Consider the following 20,495-nt stretch of genomic DNA (forward strand, 5'->3'; position numbering starts at 1 on the left):
ACTGAGCATCCTCCCATTAAAGATGCTGGAGACACTTAGCACCTGGCAGGATTGGGTCCAAAATTAGTTGTGTCCTCCGTGGACAAGAATGGGGCATTGCTGTTCTCATGACACGCCAGGCTAGATTTGTCCACAGCTGGACAGAGGATTCTGAGTTCATTTTGAACTAATGAGGAGCATTTCTACCTGTTTGTTACCTCACTATCATTCCATATCCATAAACGTGAAAGCAGTTTACAGCCAGCCTTAGCACATCAGAAGAGCTTAGTGCACAGTGCTTAAATTGCTGCTTTATTTTTGCCACGATAGCTCATCTCCATGATTTACAGAAGTCTGAGGAAAACAGCCACAGCATTCTCTGGCAAAGGGGTTCTAGAAATTAAAGTAGAGGTGGAAGGGGCTCAGAGTGAGAGGTCAGTGATCCCGTCCCATTATAGTCCAGCCGACGACTGTCAAATATTAAGTCTCAGTGAGCATTTTGGGCACATCTCACCCCCAGTCAATACACCAACTACCTCTGTACCCATTTGAAAGAAATCACCAGAGCTCAAAAAAAGGGAGGTTCTGGGGTTTTAACGTAGTTACTTTAGGGCTGGTAACAGTGCCAGCCTGACAGTCTTAGGGACTGATGTCCTTTAGCCCCAGAACAAGTTAAGTACAGGCAGCAACAGTGCAAACTGGCTTCCCCTCTAATTCCCTGACCAGGAGCAACTCCTTCTAGAGCCCCAGGAAGTTCTGGCACCATGGTCCATTCACTTGTTGGCCTCTCCACAGTGTGTGTGTGCAAGGAGCACCACACAGCCCATTGTGTGAGTAGTTTTGTTTTGTTTTTAAGTTGTGGACACATGTCCCCACAGGAACAGAGACCCATCACCATTTCACAATGGTAACCTCCAGGGAACCATCCATTAAGGAGTTCCAGACAAGAGAGCAGTAGCAACTGCATCCACAGAGTTCCCTTCCTCTCTAACTGCATCAAAGACCCAAGGAAATTCTGTCCACAGAGAATAAATTCTACATTTTGAGTTTCCTCAGAAGCCACAAAACGATAGGCTCAAAAACCACAGAAGAAACCTCCAGCATAAACATTCTTTTCATGTTCTTTTACTGTTTCCACAGTATGCATCCGATGAAGTGAGCAGTAGCTCACGAAAGCTTATGCTCAAATAAATTGGTTAGTCTCTAAGGTGCCACAAGTACTCCTATTCTTTTCATGGCTGCTCCAATTAAACCTCTGCTCAGTGTGCTTTTATCTTCTTAATTATAGTGGGTGGAAGAGCTTTGTTATCAGCTGGGAGTCTGTCTTCTCTCCAGAAGATAGAAGGAGGGGGAGCCCAGCCAATCTAAAACCTTCTGTTGGGCTAGCTGGTACTAAGTGCTCTTAAAGAGAAGTTGCCTGCAGCTTCACTCATCTGACCCCTCTGGACTGATCATGAAGAGACCACATTAGCAAGGTCCTGGGTATATCAGTCTCCTCTGAGATCTCACCATGTGGTCTGATGGCATAAATGAAGGACTATCTTTCTGTGATTTCTGAGGGGATCCCAGTGAGAGAATGTGTAAAGAGGATGGTAATGCAGAAGGCAGGGGTGCCTGAGCTTTAAGTGTCTATGGGGAGATGTGACAGACAGCTCTGGCAATATGACAGAGACTCTAGGACTTCACTTAACTTGTATCAAAGAGAGCAGATTTCAGCCACCCTCATCTTTAACAGACATGCAAGGTTCAGGCTCTGGGGGCTAGAGAACCCAGGATGCAGTGCTCCATCTGGGTCGGTGTAGCTTGCATGCTGGGATGGGTGGTGTCTTCCAGCTGTTCCTCTATATTAAAGAGGACAGCCATGAATTTCATGGAAAAAACTACAGGGTGCATTTGGCCTGTGAGCCTCACTTCGTCCATCCTGGTATAAAGGGATGTCTGATGCAGACTGAAGTCAGAAGCTTAGCATCTTCTCACAGTATTTCCCAACACAGAGGACACTAAATTACTCTAGGGGAACAGTTGGGGGTGAAGAAAGCTGTGGGGCCCCGTTTATTTACTTGCAGCATGGGTTATGGGGCAAATGGCAAGTAGCTCCTTGACAGCCATTCACCTTCCCTTCCTGCTTCTGAAGCGGTTCCTAATGGAGCCCATCCTTGGGAGCAACTCATGTAGAGGGCCACTGTCCACCAATCTTCTCTTCCCTTGGTTGAACTGAGTCCCACAGGAGCACAGTTCCATAAAGCACTAGAGACAAAACCCCCTGCCCTCCCAAAACTCAGGACTGGGAGAGAGAGAGAGACTGACTCACACACGGCAATGGCTGCTCCAACTGAAGATTGCTTGGCACCTTCTCAGATCAGACAGTCCTGGTCTTACTTTCTTTCATTCCATCTTGTCTTGGTCTAGAAACAAACATTTGTTTCTGAGCAGGCATGGGACTCTAATCTGGCAAGTCCCTTGCTCAGTCCAGATTTTTCCATAGCTGTTCCATGCATGTGGAATCCGAGCTAGCGTATGTCTACACTGCAACTGGGAGATATGGTTCCAAGCGGGTAGATGGACATGCTAGCTGTGCTCAAGCTAGCATGCTAAAAACAGCAGCATGGCTCTGCAGGCATGGGTGGCAGCTCAGGCTAGCCACCCAAGTATGTACCCAGGCAGTCAGGTGGGTTTGGACTCTGGCAGCTAGCCCAAGCTGTCAACCACACTGCTCTTTTTAGTGCATTAGCTTCAGCAAAGTTAGTGTCTGTCTAGCCATGTTGGGACCTGTTGTGGAGACATAACTCTAGTGTCAAAAGGGGACAGGGCTGTTCAGAATATCCCAGATGAAATGTGTTAGCTGAGGGAAGCTATTCTGGTGTCAGGTGTGGAGAAAGCGCGTCAATTGTTTACACTGCATGCTAAGCACAGAGTAAGCATTCACAGGGTAAGTTAACACAGTAACATGATCAGGCTATCACAGGTTGTCACACCCTACAACTGTGCTGGATCTGGCCATGACAAGCAGTATACAGCGCCACAGCTCACTGTGAGGCTCTATGCTTTAGAGAGTTAAAGCAGGGGCTCTCAAACTGGGGGTTGGGACCCCTCAGGGGGTTGTGAGGTAATTACATGGGGGCAGGGGTCGCACACTGTCAGCCTCCACCCCAAAACCAGCTTCGCCTCCAGCATTTACAATGGTGTTAAAAGTGTTTTTAATTTATAAAGCGGGGAGAGGGGGTGGGGTGTCTCACTCAGAGGCTTGCTATGTGAAAGGGGTCACCAGTACAAAAAGTTTGAGAATCATTGAGTTAAAGGGTTTTGCTTGGTTCAGCCCACAGCTGCACCGAGATTCAGGTACCTTCATACAGCCATTTGACTGTACACGGATGCATAGGTTTGTTAGCGGCCATTAAGCTGTATTATACATCTCCAGTGTTTGAACCTAGAGAAACTGACCTGCAAGTAGGAAGCTGAGCAAAGGTAGATTGATCGCTCCTGGACTGGAAGTGGACTTACGGGAAGGGACTGGACATCATGTCTTGATTGTTGCAATTGTCAGTGTCACTTCAGGGGAGCAGTATGCACTAACAGCTACCTGAGGGTCTGCCCTAGAGCTCAGCAAGTGGTGGTTACCTTGCCATATAGCACTGCTGGCATACAGATGTGTGAATGCAGAGCATGTTAAGGGGAAAACCCATGGTTGAGCCAGAGTTAAGGGTGTAGTGAAGAAAAGCCATCAGCTGAACAGTGTTCTCTAGCAGGGCCTATGCTGGTGTCAGACCAAGAGCTGACACTGTTGCTCTGGTCTCAGAATTCCCTAAGATTGCCAACTATTTCCATGACACAAACCCACAGGATCTTTGGACAAATGTCATGGCTGACTCCTGTACTCAAATGAATTACTGAAATGGCTCTGACCAGACTCTTAGAATTCTTTCCATCTAAACAGTTCTGCTGTTTACTTTCCAAACACTTCTTTTGCAAGAAAAGTACAATCCAAGGTTTTTGAGTTGTTGACTTGAGCCCAGCTCCCTTCCATCATCCTTGGGAATAGCTGCAGTACAGCCAATGGCAGCTGTCAGAACTTAGAGAGAGATTTAGCCAGTGAGGAGATGGCTATGGGAATTAGGATGCGGCCCCTTTTCCACACTGGAGCACAAGCCAGGTAGGTTAAAGCTAGAGACTAGGGAAGCAGTTTGGAATAGTTAATTCAAATTTTGTCCCCATATCGGATGCAAATTTTCCCACACAAAATCTGAACTAAATCTGTGCCCAAAACTTCAGCTGAACCTGAACCCCCAAGTCTGACCCCAAACTAGTCCCCCAAAATCAGTACCAAGGCTCCAGAAAGCTTGGCATACACTTTTATTATTCCCCTACACGCACACTTTCTGCTACCTCTACTTCCTGGCTGGACATTGAAGCACAAGGAATAGTTTGCTCCCATGGATTTCCAAGTTGGCTGGAATCAGGAAGCACCTGAGATGCCATTGGAAGGCCTGTTGTCATGCTATTCTAGTCCTCTTTTCTGATCCTATTGGGATCCAAGAAGTGGGCGGGCGGAAGCCCACCCACTGCTAAAGGGCCTCCCCTCAGCCCAAGGAGAGTGTCCACAGGTCCTGGAAACCAAATAGTTCCAGGGGACAACTAATGAAACAGGGACAGGAGTGAGATCAAAAGGGTCAAACTAAGGGAACCTGACAGGGACATCGAGCAGAGAACCCCGGACAGTGCCCACTGTGCCTAGAAGGCATCAAGGGAGCCAGCGGATGCCACCCAGAGGAACTCTGCCCAGATTCAAAGGCACTTGGATCAGATTAAAAAGTGTCTGGGCTATCAGATGCTTCTCTTGCCCAATGGGAATCTAAGGACTGTTCAACGTTCATTCAGTGATGGATGAAATGAGGTAAGGAGAGAAAGCAAGACTCAGGGTTGTGGCTGGCTGGTGAAGAGCAACCACACAAGGATTGACTCACGTTACTGGGGCTCAAGCCGGAATCTTCACTTGACTTCTCCCTGAAACCTTCTCTCATAGTATTTGTCTGACAAGGCCAAACTGCCTCCTGGAGGAAAGAATGAGGCGATAACTTACTGAGGATGGGCTGGATGCCAGAATCACTGGCACTGACTAATTAATGGCTGTTAACATTAATGTTAAGTGCCTAATTCCAGCTCCTCAAAGCAGAGTTGTGGTTTCTGCTCCCGGCCCTGTTGCCCTTAGGATATGACTGGGAATAGCAGAGATAAGGTCTGTGCAAAGCCCTATGGCCCAGCCTCTCAGAGTGAGTATTGCTCGCCTCTGCAGAAGCGGATTTAGTTGCACATTTAGCTGCAGGGCTGTAATATTCATCTCCTTCAATGTTTGCTGGGGTGGGGGAGAAAGAAGAGTGGAACTTGCTAAGAGACAAAATCTGCCACAAGGAGAGGAATTGAGCCTAAGCAGCAGCATCCCCTAGCTTCCAAACATATAGAAGCCCTTCCTTATGAACGTCATACATTTGGGGTTCAGTGGTTGTAGTGGCAGGGAAGGGATACACAGCTTGGGAGATTCACTCCACACAGCATCTCACCATACCACACTGGGGATATATCGCAGAGAAATAATGCTGATCCTGCCTCCTGCTCTAGCCCTCTTTCGGGCCAGAGGCTTCTGGTTTGTAAATTTTTTTTTTTTAAATCAAGTGAGGAAGGATATTCATCACCATGTTGTCTCCTAGGGAGAACAGGCAAGTCAGAGAAAGGGGGTGTGGTGGGACAACGGCTCAGGGGCCGAGCATGTGATACAGGGCCTTTTGTCTCTCTAGAGCACCAGTTCCACTCTGACCAAAGGCCAGTTGTAACCAAAATTCACTCCCATCTGATGGCTGGTGAAATGAGTTGCTAGGTCTCAGTCCAATTCTTAGTGGATGTTTGCTCACATCGCCATTAGTATTACCCTGAGGCTGCTTGAAGGTATGCCAGGGACTGGCCAAATGCCAAGACAACACTGGAGTGGGCACGTGGAATGTAAAGGTTACTTCAGGCCACTTGTGTGCCTAGACCCCAACCCCCAAACACAGCTTTGGTCCTGTTCCTCATGAGAAAAATTTCCACCTCCCAGAGGTGATGTGAGAATTAATTTTTTAGTGTGTGAGAGACAGACATACTGCAAGAGCTGCTCTAATTGAAGATTGCTTGACACCTTCTCAGATCAAACTTGATCAGCTGGCAAGAGCAAACGGGATGTGTGGAGGAACATTCAAGGGGGTGAAAGGCAATGCCAGCTCCACCATCAGGGGAAGGCAGGGCTCAGGCAGGGAGAAGAGGAGGATGTGGGGGGCAATGCTTGGATGAGCAGCAAGGGCCAGTCCCACATTGTGTCCTGTTTTCCCTTTGGGAAATATGGTCACCCTAGTCTAATACCACCTCAGCACCCCTCTTGCCCAATCTGCTTCTTTCTCCTAGCCTCATTGCCCCTTCCAGAACTAACACAGCCGAGTTGTGGAACTGAAGAGGCAAATCTATTGGGAAGGAGAATGAAGCTTGGATGTGTGAGGGTCTTGGAAGCCAAATCTGTACTCAGACCACACAGGCTTGGAGGGTGTATATTGACTGATGAGAAGTGCCAAATTGACAAATGAAGTAGTCTGTTTAGCCACAGAACAGGTACATGTCAGGCAGCAGCAGGACAAACTTCCCCCTTAAACCAAAACACAGTCAGTCATTCTCCCTCCCCCTCAATCCCCAGGCATTACCCAGAAGCACAATTCTAGGAATGAGCGGGGCATGGAGTCTCCAAGGCTCATTCAGCCTTGACCTAATGAAACCATCAAGTACTGAGGTAACACCAGGACATCTGGGGCCTCCTTGATCCTGCTACATTGCCTTGATGTCCCTTTGTCTTTGCAGCATGTCCAAGTCAGTTCCAAAATCCCCTTCTCTCTCTGCATGAGCCCATTACGTCTCCTAAAGCCCACTCATAGCACTTTATTAGAAAGGCTGCAGAGCATCTCATACTCCATTATCCCACAAGACCCCCATAGTAACACCTCCCCAGTGTTACCCAGGTATCTCACAACATTTCCACTGAAGGCTACAAGGACATGAAATGCATTTGAGCCAGGATCTCTAGAGGAGCCTTATTAATCCAGCTTGTCCCCAATATGGTCATTTCTCCTACCTGGCCATACCCATGCTGGGCAAAGGACTATTTCATCTGGCTCTGGTGTTGGCACATCAGCATGGGGAATCCCAACACAGTGAGCATGTAGAAGTTCCCTCATAGCCCATAAGTAAAAGGCTGCCTGGGAACTTCTGCACGCTCACTGTGTACATTTATAAATCACTTGACAAATATTAGCTAATTAACCCTTTTACAAATGGGAAACTAAAGCAAGTAACTTTGCTTCTCTAGGATTCAAGGTCACACAGTGAGTCAGAGCTAGAGCTGAAATTAAAACTAAGATGTCCTGACTCCTAGCCCTATGGTCAGTCCACTAGACCCTGGACCATATGCCTTGCGTTTCCACTTGCCTTTGCTCTTTGTGCACTAAATCTTCGCTCAGCTCATCTGAAGTATCTCAATGGCATGAAGACGACTTCCCTGACACAGGAAAGGAATATGTAAGATACCCAAATGCAAAGCCATTTCTCCCTTGTACAAAGAGCCAGCATTGCACTCTGTCTGCAAATAGCTCAAAGAGAAGAACAACCCACCCTTTTATTTCTTTGAGGGATAACATCATGCTGCCTTTGGTAGATTGAATCAGCTTCATTTTCATTTTAACCTGGGGAACTGGATGAGTCAGGGGATCCTTTAGCTTCTAGGTGGTCAGCTAAGAACTGACTCATATCAGCAGTCACCAAAAAGTTGTCAGATGGCTATTCAGTGGCCTCTGTGAAACGAGTTTGGCAGTCTGATTCCTAGGGGACAGGTTTCACTATCCCAAGGAGCACTAATTTGTCCCCTTGTTGACAGTCTCAGCAAAGGGGTTGGGCTGAAGGGGCCAAGAGTCTGAACTCTGTTCTCTCAGTGCTCGAGATGGCCCCTCTCCAGTGTGGTATTTTCATTTGATACACTTCAGCTATTCTTCCAAAGATTCTGCAATGGGCAAGCTTCTGGTACCTGGATTCCATAGTGAGACACCTGTCAAACATGTTGGAATTAGTATTTCAGAACTACAGGCTATGATCATTTCTTTTTATTGTGATTTACGGTCTTAGAGGTACTACCAGGTCCTTCATCAGGGGTCAGCTTCAACACACTCAAGTCAACTGCCTACCATCTCTATACAAAGAAAGCTACCACATGGCATTCTTTTTCATGGGGTGGGATATGGAGATTTCCTCAATCTGTAATGAAGAAGTGCAAGGTAGATGCACCATTTGGGAGAAGTGACACCCTGCACAGCAGCTGTATTATACTTGGCTTGCATAAATGTGACTAATGTCCACAGCTTTTCTTTTGCTGCCTCTTCTTGTAAGGCTTCACAGAGAGTAATTCACTTGTCCAGCTCCTCCACTGCCTTTCCTAGGCTCTGGCTGTCCCTTCTGTAGTGTACAGCAACCATGGGAATTACCAAGTTTAGGGCAGGTTGCCCTACACACTGAAGGCTAATCAGCATGGCTATGCTGGCTTCAAAAGGGACCAATTGGGCTTGAAAGCATGGGGTGATCAAAGGTAAGTTTGGGAGAGGGGTGCAGGATTAGGGTTTATTATATTCTAACAACAAGATGTGTTGTAAAGAGGAAAGGGGATGGATCACTTGATAACTTGGTCCTGCTCTGTTCATTCCCTCTGAAGCACCTGGCATTGCCCACTGTCAGAAAAATGGATACTGACTAGATGGACCACTTATCTGACCCACTGTGGCTACTCTTATCATTAAAAAGATTTTAGGCCACAGCAACATGTCATGTATTTATATTCTCCCCCCACCCCACCCCCCAAACACTTTACCATAGTACTTGAGCACCTAACAATCCTTAGTGTATTTGCCCTCACAGCACCCCTAGAAGATAGCACTTTCCTATTATATCATTTTACAGACAGGGAACTGAGGCAGAGAGACTTGCCCACACTCACAGAGGAAGTGGATCTGGGTCTCCTAAACCGCAAGCTAATGCCCTAACCACCAACTCTCTCTGGCATGCCAATCTACTGGAGATGCCAGAGAAACAGTCAGTCCCAAATCTCCACTCTGATTTGAGCTAACCCCTCTCCCTGGTTTCTTTGGCTGGGTCTTCACTGCAAAAAAAAAAAAAAAAAAAAGGGGGGGGGGGGGGGGGAAGGGGTTAGTTTTACAGCAGGATGGCTCATGCAGGCTGGCGATCCCACCTTAAAATCATAGTGGAGACAAGGCATGGGTTGTTTTTTACCAGAACATAATGAGGTGAACTCTGCACTCTGCCTAGTTTACGTAGCAGTGAAATTACAGTGCCTGGTCACCACTAAGAGTTACAATGGGACAGTCAATCTGCATTCGTTAACCCGGGGTGGAGCAGCACCTTTTTTAGGAAGCAAAGACAAACCTTAAGTATCAACTTAAATATGTTGCAGTGGATGGGACAGAGATCTGAGCTGAGGTTTCCCTCCTATCTATTGATCGCTCTGCTTTCAGCCAACCAAACTGGGGTATCACTTACTATGCAGCCCCACAGGTGTGCCCTGTGGCCCAGTTGCAGCATATGGAACAGTACACTGTGGACAATTACATAGCTGTTCCTGGGATTTATGCTTTTTTAACTGCATACTCTGGATGAGAGGGGCCACTCTTTCCCTTGACTCTTTCCAAGCTGTCTCGGCAGGTGAGCATGTCCCATAAGGTCCAGGGAAATGAAATCAGATCCAGTTTGAACAGGACCAGCCTTTAGGGGTGGGAAAAATAATTAACTCTCAAACATTAGAGAGTCCTGTAGTGTGACTGCAATGGTAGTACAGGATCAGTCTGCAATTCACATACAGTAAGAGAACTGGAGAGACAGCATTCTTCTCCCACTGTGATAACAGGCTTTAGAATGGAAGAAGGAGCCCACATGATGCTGTCAAGAATGTCTCTTGCCAGAGAGACAAGGTGGGTGAGGTAATATTGCACCATGACCCTCTTCTGGGGACAAAAATTACTATATGACCCCAGAAGGGGGGGGGAACAAAGCTGAAGCCTGATCCCTGCCACACCGGACCGAAGCTCAAGAGGCTTAAGCCCCAGGTGGGGGGCCTGTAGCCTGAGCACACCACCCAGGGCTGAAGGCCTTGGGTGGGTGGTGCGGCTTGGACTTTGGCTTCAGCGACCACATTAAAACAGGGTCAGGACCCATTTTGGGGTTCTGACCCACAGTTTGACAATTGCTATGCAGTACTGTGTACAATCGGTGACTCACAGGGAGAGAACTGGAATGGTGTGTGTCTTTTCTAAGAGCACACTAGAAGGAGCTGCTAGTTAAATCCCAACAAGTAGGGCGGTGGGTCTTCATTCTGTGGAGTGCCTTGCGGGGGATGGATAGCTCAGTGGTTTGAGCATTGGCCTGCTAAGCCCTGGGTTGAGTTCAGACCTTTAGGGGGGCCGTTTAGGGATTGGTACTGCTTTGAGCAGGGGGTTGGACTAGATGACCTCCTGGCCTGATATTCTATGATAAAAGGAAACTCCTCTTATCAAGTCAAACTATCTAGTGGGTAAGGCACATTCATTGGGGCTCAAGCAGCACAAAGTAACAGCTAACAGGGCTCCATGCTATTGTCAGGTAAGCACTAGAGGGTCTGTATAAACTAGGCACTATTGTCATCTCTCCAGGAAGCTCTAGAAAAATAAAATCCAAGGTGCTTCTCATCACTTCTGAAGTCACCTCTGCTCTCCCCTTACACCCTGAGCACTGCCCACACATGCATGCTCTCCATCCAGCCTGCTAGCTATGATTTTAGATGGCACTCAGCACCAGGACACTGTTCCCTGCACAACCTGAACTCTCATGTAACATCCCTTCTCTCCCATACCCTCCATGGGCCACCCATGCTCCTCCCACAGATCCTTTGCTCTACCCGCTTTCCTTATGCTCCTTTTACTTCCCCCAGAGTCTTTCCTGTGCTCATGCTCCCCAGTAGAGCTACATGGCCATTTGCACATGTCATCGCTTTATAATTTGCCGCAAAAATCCCCTACGGGAGGAAAGCAGCAGAGAAAATGAATGCATCATTACTGCTATTATTAGCAAAACCAATGCCCACACCCCCATCTCCTTAGAAAAAAGCAAGCATGGGGAACTTTGCAGAGACAGTGCTGTAGTGAGGTTGCCCTAATTTGCACACTTGTTGCAAGGGACTTTAGGAGGTGCAAAATTGCTGGGGCACAGAACCACCCAACTACCCCCCCTCCCACTCCTGCCATTTTTCCTACACTGGGGGCCCCCCTCCTATGGGGTCATAGTACAGGCATGTATTGCCTCCCATCTCCCTCCAACCAGCTGGGGCCCTGGGGGTGGGGGGCTGAGGGGAGGAGGGAAGGAAAGTTAAGTGACTAGAGGAATGGGATTAGGGCTGGGGAACAAGATGGGGCCAAAAACATTGCAGAAGTGGAAGGGGCACAGGGGAATGTATGGAGAACATCCTATCTACACATCTCTAGCTGACATCAATTTCAGGCTGTGACAGGGTTTTGAGAGAGACACAAATTCAATTTTTAAAAAGCCATGGGAAGGAATTTCCCCACAGAATAAAACAATCCCCAACAGTCTGTCCTGGCACTTACTGGAAAAGATTGCCAGAGGCCCAGGTTCAGGGAGTCACCTCCTTTTTCTCTGGAGGGGAAGCTATTGGATCTCAATGTTATTGCTTGCCTGACTCTTTGTAGCCTTGCTCCCTTAGCTCCAAGCTGGAATTTTCAAATCCATTTTTCTTGTTTGGCACTCAAAATTGCAAGCCCATTAGCAAGAATTTTTAATGAATCTGTAAACTCAGGGGTTGTACCGTATGATTGGAGAATTGCTAACATAGTTCCTATTTTTAAGAAAGGGAAAAAAGGTGATCTGGGTAACTACAGGCCTGTTAGTTTGACATCTGTAGTATGCAAGGTCTTAGAAAAAATTTTGAAGGAGAAAGTAGTTAAGGACATTGAAGTCAATGGTAAATGGGACAAAATACAACATGATTTTACAAAAGGTAGATCGTGCCAAACCAACCTGATCTCCTTCTTTGAGAAAGTAACAGATTTTTTAGACAAAGGAAACGCAGTGGATCTAATTTACCTAGATTTCAGTAAGGCGTTTGATACTGTGCCATATGGGGAATTAGTTAAATTGGAAAAGATGGGGATCAATATGAAAATTGAAAGGTGGATAAGAAACTGGTTAAAGGGGAGACTACAATGGGTCCTACTGAAAGGTGACCTGTCAGGCTGGAGGGAGGTTACCAGTGGAGTTCCTCAAGGATCAGTTTTGGGACCAATCTTTTTATTATGAACCTCAGCACAAAAAGTGGGAGTGTGCTAATAAAGTTTGTGGATGATACAAAGCTGGGACGTATTGCCAATTTAGAGAAGGGCCGGGATATTATGCAGAAGGATTTGGATGACCTTGTAAACTGGAGTAATAGTAATAGGATCAATTTAATAGTGGGAAGTGTAAGGTTATGCATTTAGGGATTAATAACAAGAATTTTAGTTATAAGCAGGGGACGCATCAATTAGAAGTAACAGAGGAGAAGGAGAAGGACCTTGGAGTATTGATTGATCATAGGAGGACTATGAGCCGCCAATGTGATATGGCTGTGAAAAAAAGTTAATGCGGTCTTGGGATGCATCAGGAGAGGTATTTCCAGTAGAGATAAGGAGGTTTTAGTACTGTTATACTAGGCACTGGTGAGACCTCACCAGGAATACCGTGTGCAGTTCTGGTCTCCCATGTTTAAGAAGGATGAATTCAAACTGGAACAGGTACACAGAATGGCTACTAGGATGATTTGAGGAATGGAAAACTTGTCTTATGAAAGGAGACTCAAGGAGCTTGGCTTGTTTAGCCTAACTAAAAGAAGGTTGAGGGGAGATAGGATTGCTCTCTATAAATATATCAGAGGGATAAATACCAGAGAGGGAGAGGAATTATTTAAGCTCAGTACCAATGTGGACACAAGAACAAATGGATATAAACTGGTCATTGGGAAGTTTAGACTTGAAATTAGACGAAGGTTTCTAACCATCAGAGGAGTGAAGTTCTGGAATTACCTTCCCAGGGAAGCAGTGGGGGCAAAAGATCTATCTGGCTTTAAGATTAAACTCGATAAGTGTATGGAGGACATGGTATGATGGGATAACATAATTTTGGTAATTAACTGATCTTTAAATATTCATGGTAAATAGGCCTAATGGCCTGTGATGGGATGTTAGATGGGGTGGGATCTGAGTTACCCAGGAAACAATTTTCTGTAGTATCTGGCTGGTGAATCTTGCCCATATACTCAGGGTTTAGCGGATTGCCATATTTGGGGTCGGGAAGAAATTTTCCTCCAGGGCAGACTGGAAGAGGCCCTGGAGGTTTTTCATCTCTCTCTAGCATGGGGCATGGGTCACTTGCTGGAGGATTCTCTGCTCCTTGAAGTCTTTAAACCATGATTTGAGGACTTCAATAGCTCAGACATAGGTGAGAGGTTTATAGCAGGAGTGGGTAGGTGAGATTCTGTGGCCTGCGTTGTGCAGGAGGTCAGACTAGATGATCATAATGGTCCCTTCTGACCTTAGTATCTATGAATCTGTGTGTTCTGGTTCAGGGATTTTATTTTCCAAGGGTTTCAGCTTTCTTATGAGGGGAGCCAGGAAGTTTCCTTCTGATTCTCTCATACTTCAAAGTTGAAAAGTTTCACACTGATTTTTTTTTTAAAAAGGTGTTTAGTTTTCCAATAAAAGTTAAAAAGCTGTCCATTTTATTAGTGTCCTTAAATGTGAGCTATAATTAAACACAGCACCCACGCTGCTACATGGCTGATAATTGCCACCTGCAAAGATGCGACAAGCCTTCCAAAGATAGGCCACAGATGCAACAAAGTGTTTGTTCATGATAGGAAAGGCATCTTACATCAGCTTTGCTGAACATGCTGTGTGGCACACTGCACATGCTGTATCATAGGTTGCATGTGCTCTGCCACATACACATGCTGTCACATAACATGCTGTCAGACAGGTCATACAGTTTAGTCTGTGTACATTTTGCCACATCTTACTCATGCTGACACACACCATGACACATTGTTCATGCTCGGTCATGCCTGACAATATACATGTGCATGCTTATACATGCAATCACATACACCATATATGCTCTGTCACACTAACTTGCTTTTCAGAAAGATCGCCCGACTGCCCTGTGCTAGGGCCGAATGTTTTGACTGTTATATAAAGTACGCAAGATGCAGTCTGCCAATTCAACGGCTCCCATTTCTAAGTATTATTTTCATAAGAGACTCAATTCCCTTTTATTTCTTCCACTGATAATGTGGTACCTCTTAGCACTGAGCCCACTGCAGCAATCCATCAGCAAGGAACTACTGTAGATCTGATGAGTCAACCTGCATTGCCAGTTTCAAAGTAGCTCCAGAATCTAGAGCATCACTTTAATAATTGATTGGACTGCCATGCCAAACAGCACAGGGATAACTGCCTCTCTTGATCCATCAGGCTTGGACTAAGAACTCCTACGTGGACTGTAATTCTCCAGGGTTGCTAACAGATGATGATATGGAGAGACAGGTGGGATACAAGCTTCCATCATGCAAAAATGCATTTAAAATATACTTCTCTCCAGACACACTGAATGGTAATTAGATGACTCAGGTGTCATAAGCAGAATGCTCTGTGTTCCCCAGGGTACTAGGGAGGGGAGGAAGAGAGGAGAAAATATAATGGAATATTCACTGCACATGCTCTTCTCCTTTAAGAGGACTAAAAGGGCATGCATGTGTTACTCTTTCATTTGTTTCCCATCTAGCCCTGCTGTGTGTTCCTAGAGTACATTCCTGGAATCTTAATGTATTACCTGTCCTGCAGGAGATTTCTATCATCTCCTCTCTCACACACACCTTACAGGATAAGAAGAATTTTAAAAGGGTCAGGACTGTAATTCCATCAAAATTCACTGAGAGAATCCTTTCAATTCTGCAGAAGAATCTAATATTGTCCAACATTTTGTCTTTTCTCACTTGAGGGAATACAACGGATCAAATTTAAAGGAATAGCAGGGAAAGATTCCTTAAAGATACCTGTAATGGGTGAGTTGGGCTCAGACTCACCTGTGATAGATCAGTTGCACTCCCACCCCACCCAAACTGATCCTGATCAGCTGAGGATTAGATGGTGTGGGTCAATTATAGGGTGCAGTTGGGAAGGAGTTGGGTGATGTCCCTAAAAGGCTGGGAGAACTGACTAGCCTTGAAAGGAGAGGGTAATTTGAGAGAAGATGATGTGGGTGGAGATGCAGTCTAGAGGAAGCATGCCAAGGAAGAAGCCCTGAGGGTCAGCAGGCTGAGAGGCAGTGCTCTGTAGAAAGTGGGGAAGAATTCTGCTGAGTGCAGGAGATGATGAACCTGCAGACAACCTAGCCCAGGAAGGGTAGAAGAGTTTGTTCCTTTGTTTTGTACTTTGGGAGAGAGACACCTAAGAAGAGCCCAGGAGGGCTGGAAGACCTTGTGTTTGTTACCTTTGACTTGTTGGACATCATTGCTTTTGGACATTAGTTCTACCACCTTCTGGCATACCCAGTGAGTGACATGACTGGAAGACCAAGTCACCCTTCCCAACCACTAAGGCTTGAAGGTGGAATAGGGTGCAGTTGCAGGTCTTGCCATGAGAGGATGATTTCAGCATGGTGAGTCCCATCACAATCTTTTAAAAAATTCCATAGGAAAAAAATCTGAAATGGGTATTAACAGTATTGTAACTGTTTGGGTAATTACTGAAAAAGGTTGAGAACTCATTTTACAATTGGCAGCCTCAAACTTGTTCACTTCTGTGACCTGAAAACAATCCAATTTTCTTCCCAGAATCCTTTATGCCCCATTTCCTAGAGTACTTTCTGGTGTTTCAATTTAAAAAAAACCTGGTGCAGAGAGCTCAGTTCATTGAGCCATATGTGATAAGTCCGCATATTCACTACACACACTTTTATATAGATAAATAATTTCACATTAAGTATAATTGATGCATCCTTATGAAGTTTTGACTTCTATATCTAGCTATAGTCAAATTAAGCTAATAATATCTGGCTTCCAGCATTCAGAAAGCTTTCTGGTTGTGAAGGAAGGCTAGAAAAAAAAATTCTGATCTACTCTGGGGTCATGATCAGCACTGAACAGTGCTTCAGAATACTGTAGTGTCATTTAAAGGGATTCTCAGGTTCATTCTCCCATTTTGCTACCTCTAATGGAAAGAACTCTAGTGATATTTAGAAAGACTTGCCAATTCATAAACATTGAATTGTGATCTCTCTCTCCCATGTGTACCCAACTCTGGGTGTTCTGACCAAAAAATTTGGTTTAAACTTTTACTCCCTCTACCCAACTGTTACTTGAGTGTCAAGCTTGGTTGTTCTTTTGGGCCTCAAAGCCACAGGACTCCACCAAACACACAAGTTGATTTCACCAAAATGTCCCTGGTGATTTTGCATCACCCCATCACTTAAAGCAGAGGCTCTCAACCTTTCTGGTCTACTGTACCCTTTCTTGAGTCCAATTTGTCTTGCATACCCCCACGGTTCACCTGACTTAAGCTACTTGCTTACAAAAAAAAAAAAATCAGACAAATACAAAAAAAAGTGTCCCAGCACTGAAATTGCTTTCTCATTTTTACCACAAACATAAAATAAACTATAAAATGTACTTATTTCAGTGTATTGTATATAGAGCAGTATAAACAAGTCATTGTCTGCTTGAAAATTTGGTTTGTACTGACTGCTAGGGCTTTTTATGTAGCCTGTTGTAAAGCTAGGCAAATATCTAGAAGAGTTGATGCAGATCCTGGAAGACCTCTGAGTACCCCCAGGGGTACATGTACCCTTTGTTGAGAACCACTGAATGAAATAAAAAATTTTGTAGCCCTAATAGGTCCTGAGATCAGACCTTAAAAATCCTGTCTTATCCATAGGAAACTTGCTTGCATTACTCAGGAGTAGTGAGGGCACATCCATCCCAGATAAGTGTCAATAAAATAATCATGTATATGATGTATAGGAGATGGACCTGAGCCCCCTGGTTTGAATCCAGACCAAGCCTTCCCTCAAATTCTGGGGGTATTTGAATGTGGGACTTTAATTTTGGCCCATTTCTAATTACACATTTAGATAGTGTACTATGGTGAAAGCACATTAGCATCTTGCAGTTTCCACAGGCTGAATTGTTGCTCTACAACTAAGATTGATATCTATACCCGGATATGGCCCCCTCAGTGTGGAAGACTGACTGGCATTAGCTTTTTGTTCCTGGCCCTATTAATTCCCCTGCGTGCCAAGTTTTGTTTTGGGGCGGGGGTCACCTGCAGCGTGGTAACATGCTCTTACCTCCTCCCTAGACCACTCAACAGTATTAACCACCCGTCATCACTCTCCACTACAGTTCCGAGGCTTATCACTCCCTTGTGGCTTTTTCTGCACAAATGTGTCATTTATATACGCACACACAGCTACCCTCTGTGATCTGATTTGTAGAAAGCAGTCTGGAGGCAGCAGACTACAACTACTAACTGGGACCACAAGGTGTAACTCAGCCCCTCCTTCCCACCAAACATACCCACTCCCATCACTGCACCGGATCTGTAGCCTGTCCCCAGCTGGTGAAATCACCACCACATTTTTCTGACACCATCATGGTTTCTATGGCAATGGGCTGATGCAAGAGTTTCAAATCTGACATTTCTAGCTTGAGAGCACCCAATGAGGCAGGGTGGATTCCAGGACTGGGAGGGAAGATGACTTCTAATGGCACAGAGAGCACTTTAATAATTCACAAGTGCAAGGAAGCAAAAAGAAGTGAAACTATTTGAAAGCAGGTTCCAGTCTACCCTTTTATTTGGGTTCTATGGGGGATGGGGAGGGGAGAAGTGGACTCAGCAGAACAGAGTCCTGCAATATCCAGTAGACCAGCAAAGTGTGGCATGCAGTCATGCTCACTGAGGCCTTCTGAATGGACTAGTATTTACACAAAGACATGTGTACTGTTTAGTGGATAGAGCAGGGCACTTGGAGACAGGAGACCTGGATTTTATTTCTAGCTCTGCCACTGACTTGCCATGTGGCCATGGATAAAACATGTATCCTCCCCAGGCCTCTGTTTCCCCACCTTTAAATTGGAGATAATGTGATTGATTTGGCTCACATGGGTGCTATTAAGATTAAATATCTAAAGTTTTTGAACTGTTCAGAGTTAGAGATTGTACTACATTGGATTAATCATGTTATCTAGTTGATAGCCTGCTTATGGTATAAATCAGAGCTTCAGAGGAAGGCTAAAAACCTCCATTGGAGTATCTGGCTAACTATACAATATTGATCAAAATCAGGGAAGTCACTTCTGGCCTCTGACAACCAGCTTATGCTCTGTAGCATGAGATCGGAGGTGTCTTTACTTGCTACGGGCAGAAAAATCAGAACTGACTTTTTGGTTCTTTGGCCATTCTAAAAGTTTTGCTGAAACCTTTTTTCTGTTTAGGTTGACACAAACAAATTTCATGTTGAGTAAAATGAAAGATAAATTCAAACAACGTTTCAGGTCTAAGTTAAACTGAAGTTTCAAGAGTTATTTTAAATGTGGGGGGGAGGGAGTGATGTGTGTTGAAAGTCTTAAAAAAAATTTTTAATTTGAGGTTTTGACCAAAACAAAATTTGAAAAATTTTACATGAATTCATGAAGTTTTGGCTGACTTGAATCTGCATTTTTTTTTTTTTTTTTTTTGGTGTGGGGAAAAAGAGTTCCAGGTGAAAGATTTTGCCCAGTTCTAGCTGTTATCTTGAAGTGCAAGTAGGAATACTTCACATCAATATTTACTTCAGATATTCAAGGAGCTCCTTTTTTAAAAAAATCCCTGCTGTTTGGATACCACCTATAGTTGCCATAAAACTAACCAGGCCATACATAGGTCAAGGTGGTCATGTGTGACACAGGGATGGCATAGTGCACAAATACCTTTAACTCACTGGTGATACCATAAAAAATGGTCTTTCCCATTCAGCTCTTGACAGTCAGTTTAGAGGTACCAATGTCGCCTGTGCTCATGGTAATGCCCACTCAGCAGCTGATGCAGGACTGACTTTGCTTTTACTTGCTCTGCTAAATCAGGGAATATACATGGTGTGTGCATGCACACCCCACAAACGGCTAACTCTAGAATTATACACAGATCAACAAGGCTCTGGCTTGAAATGTGACACTTAATCTCACCTTTCTCAATTTCATAACATGCACCAGCAGCAATGGGTATTCAGCACACAAGCACCTTTTTAGAACAGTGTTATCAGAAAAAGGGAATAAACGGAAGGCACCTGTACAGACTGAAAAGGGCAATGCTTCTTACACTTCCAGAGGGGTTTCCCAGATCTGCAAAAGGCTGATGCAAGGTCCATATATGGAATAGTCAAGAGTGGTTTCTTGTAGCAGCAGCATTTCAGATGTATATCATTACTGCCTAGAAGCCTCAGACATGTTGGGGCCCTGCTGTCCCATTCACTATGTTCTAATGGATGATCCTTGCATCATTGATGCATTTGTCAATATGGATTCACACAGCAGGATAAGAAGTGGAGTGGTCCTTTCTGTTCTACCGGATGTCAGTGTAGAACATGTTTCCTTAACAAGCCCTGTTTTTCCACATGTGGAAGGAATAAAATGTCTAGATCTAGGGAATAATATTTTAAAAAAAGCCAAGAGGGGAGGGGGATGTGGACTCATTCCCAGGTCTGTCTCCCTTTTCAGACCCCATGGCTGGTGACATGCTCACATCTAAAAGTGATTTGGGAAATAATCCCTCATACTTGACCAAAAGTGCAGAGATCTCTCCACCCCACTCCTAATCCAGTTAGGACATCTGAAAGTTTAAAGTTTTAGTTCTGAGGAAAGGGATACATTACAAGAAAAGCCTCAGGTGAAGTGTGGCAATGACATGCACACTTTTGACTTGTCCTTAGGACGCTAAAATGCCGATCTCTGAAATCACTGTCCTGAGGATGGCCCTTCCTCACAGGGATTTCAAGTGCCACCAATTCCACATGGATGGTACAGAATCATCCTCGGAGCACTGTGATATTGGAGGGGATTCTCCAATGGATCTCTACTAGCAGTGGAACTGACAGGTCATCAGACTCAAGGGTAGTAGTGGGGAAGATAGCAGTTGCTAGATGCCTCTTACACATCAGGGGTTATGGAAGCATCTTTCACATTTCCATGCCTGAAAACTCCACATGCTGAGAACACAAAGGCATGAAGGAAGTAGTATCAGCATACAGAAAACACAAATTCCTCATTAGCAGAATAACTCCAAGCAGGAGAAACGCGAGTCTCAAGGCAGGTCTATGCTACCACTTTCATTGAA

The 20,495-nt window shown here is 45.1% G+C and overlaps 1 protein-coding gene across 3 annotated transcripts in view; it reads right to left on the minus strand.

The window, feature by feature from the left end:
- The window catches only part of TP53I11 (tumor protein p53 inducible protein 11), a 45,306-nt gene that overhangs the window by 15,173 nt on the left and 9,638 nt on the right, over window positions 1-20,495 (minus strand). Inside the window, exon 1 of one of the 3 annotated variants that reach the window (XM_073348084.2) lies at window positions 2,291-2,378. The exons of the other annotated variants lie outside the window; for them this stretch is intronic. The gene's annotated coding sequence lies outside the window, so the exon portion shown is untranslated. Of the gene's footprint in view, window positions 1-2,290; window positions 2,379-20,495 lie in introns of those variants that run through there. 3 annotated transcript variants of the gene reach the window in all.

The sequence above is a fragment of the Lepidochelys kempii genome, chromosome 6 (genome assembly GCF_965140285.1).
Source record: "Lepidochelys kempii isolate rLepKem1 chromosome 6, rLepKem1.hap1, whole genome shotgun sequence".
In the NCBI taxonomy this organism is placed as follows: domain Eukaryota; kingdom Metazoa; phylum Chordata; order Testudines; family Cheloniidae; genus Lepidochelys; species Lepidochelys kempii.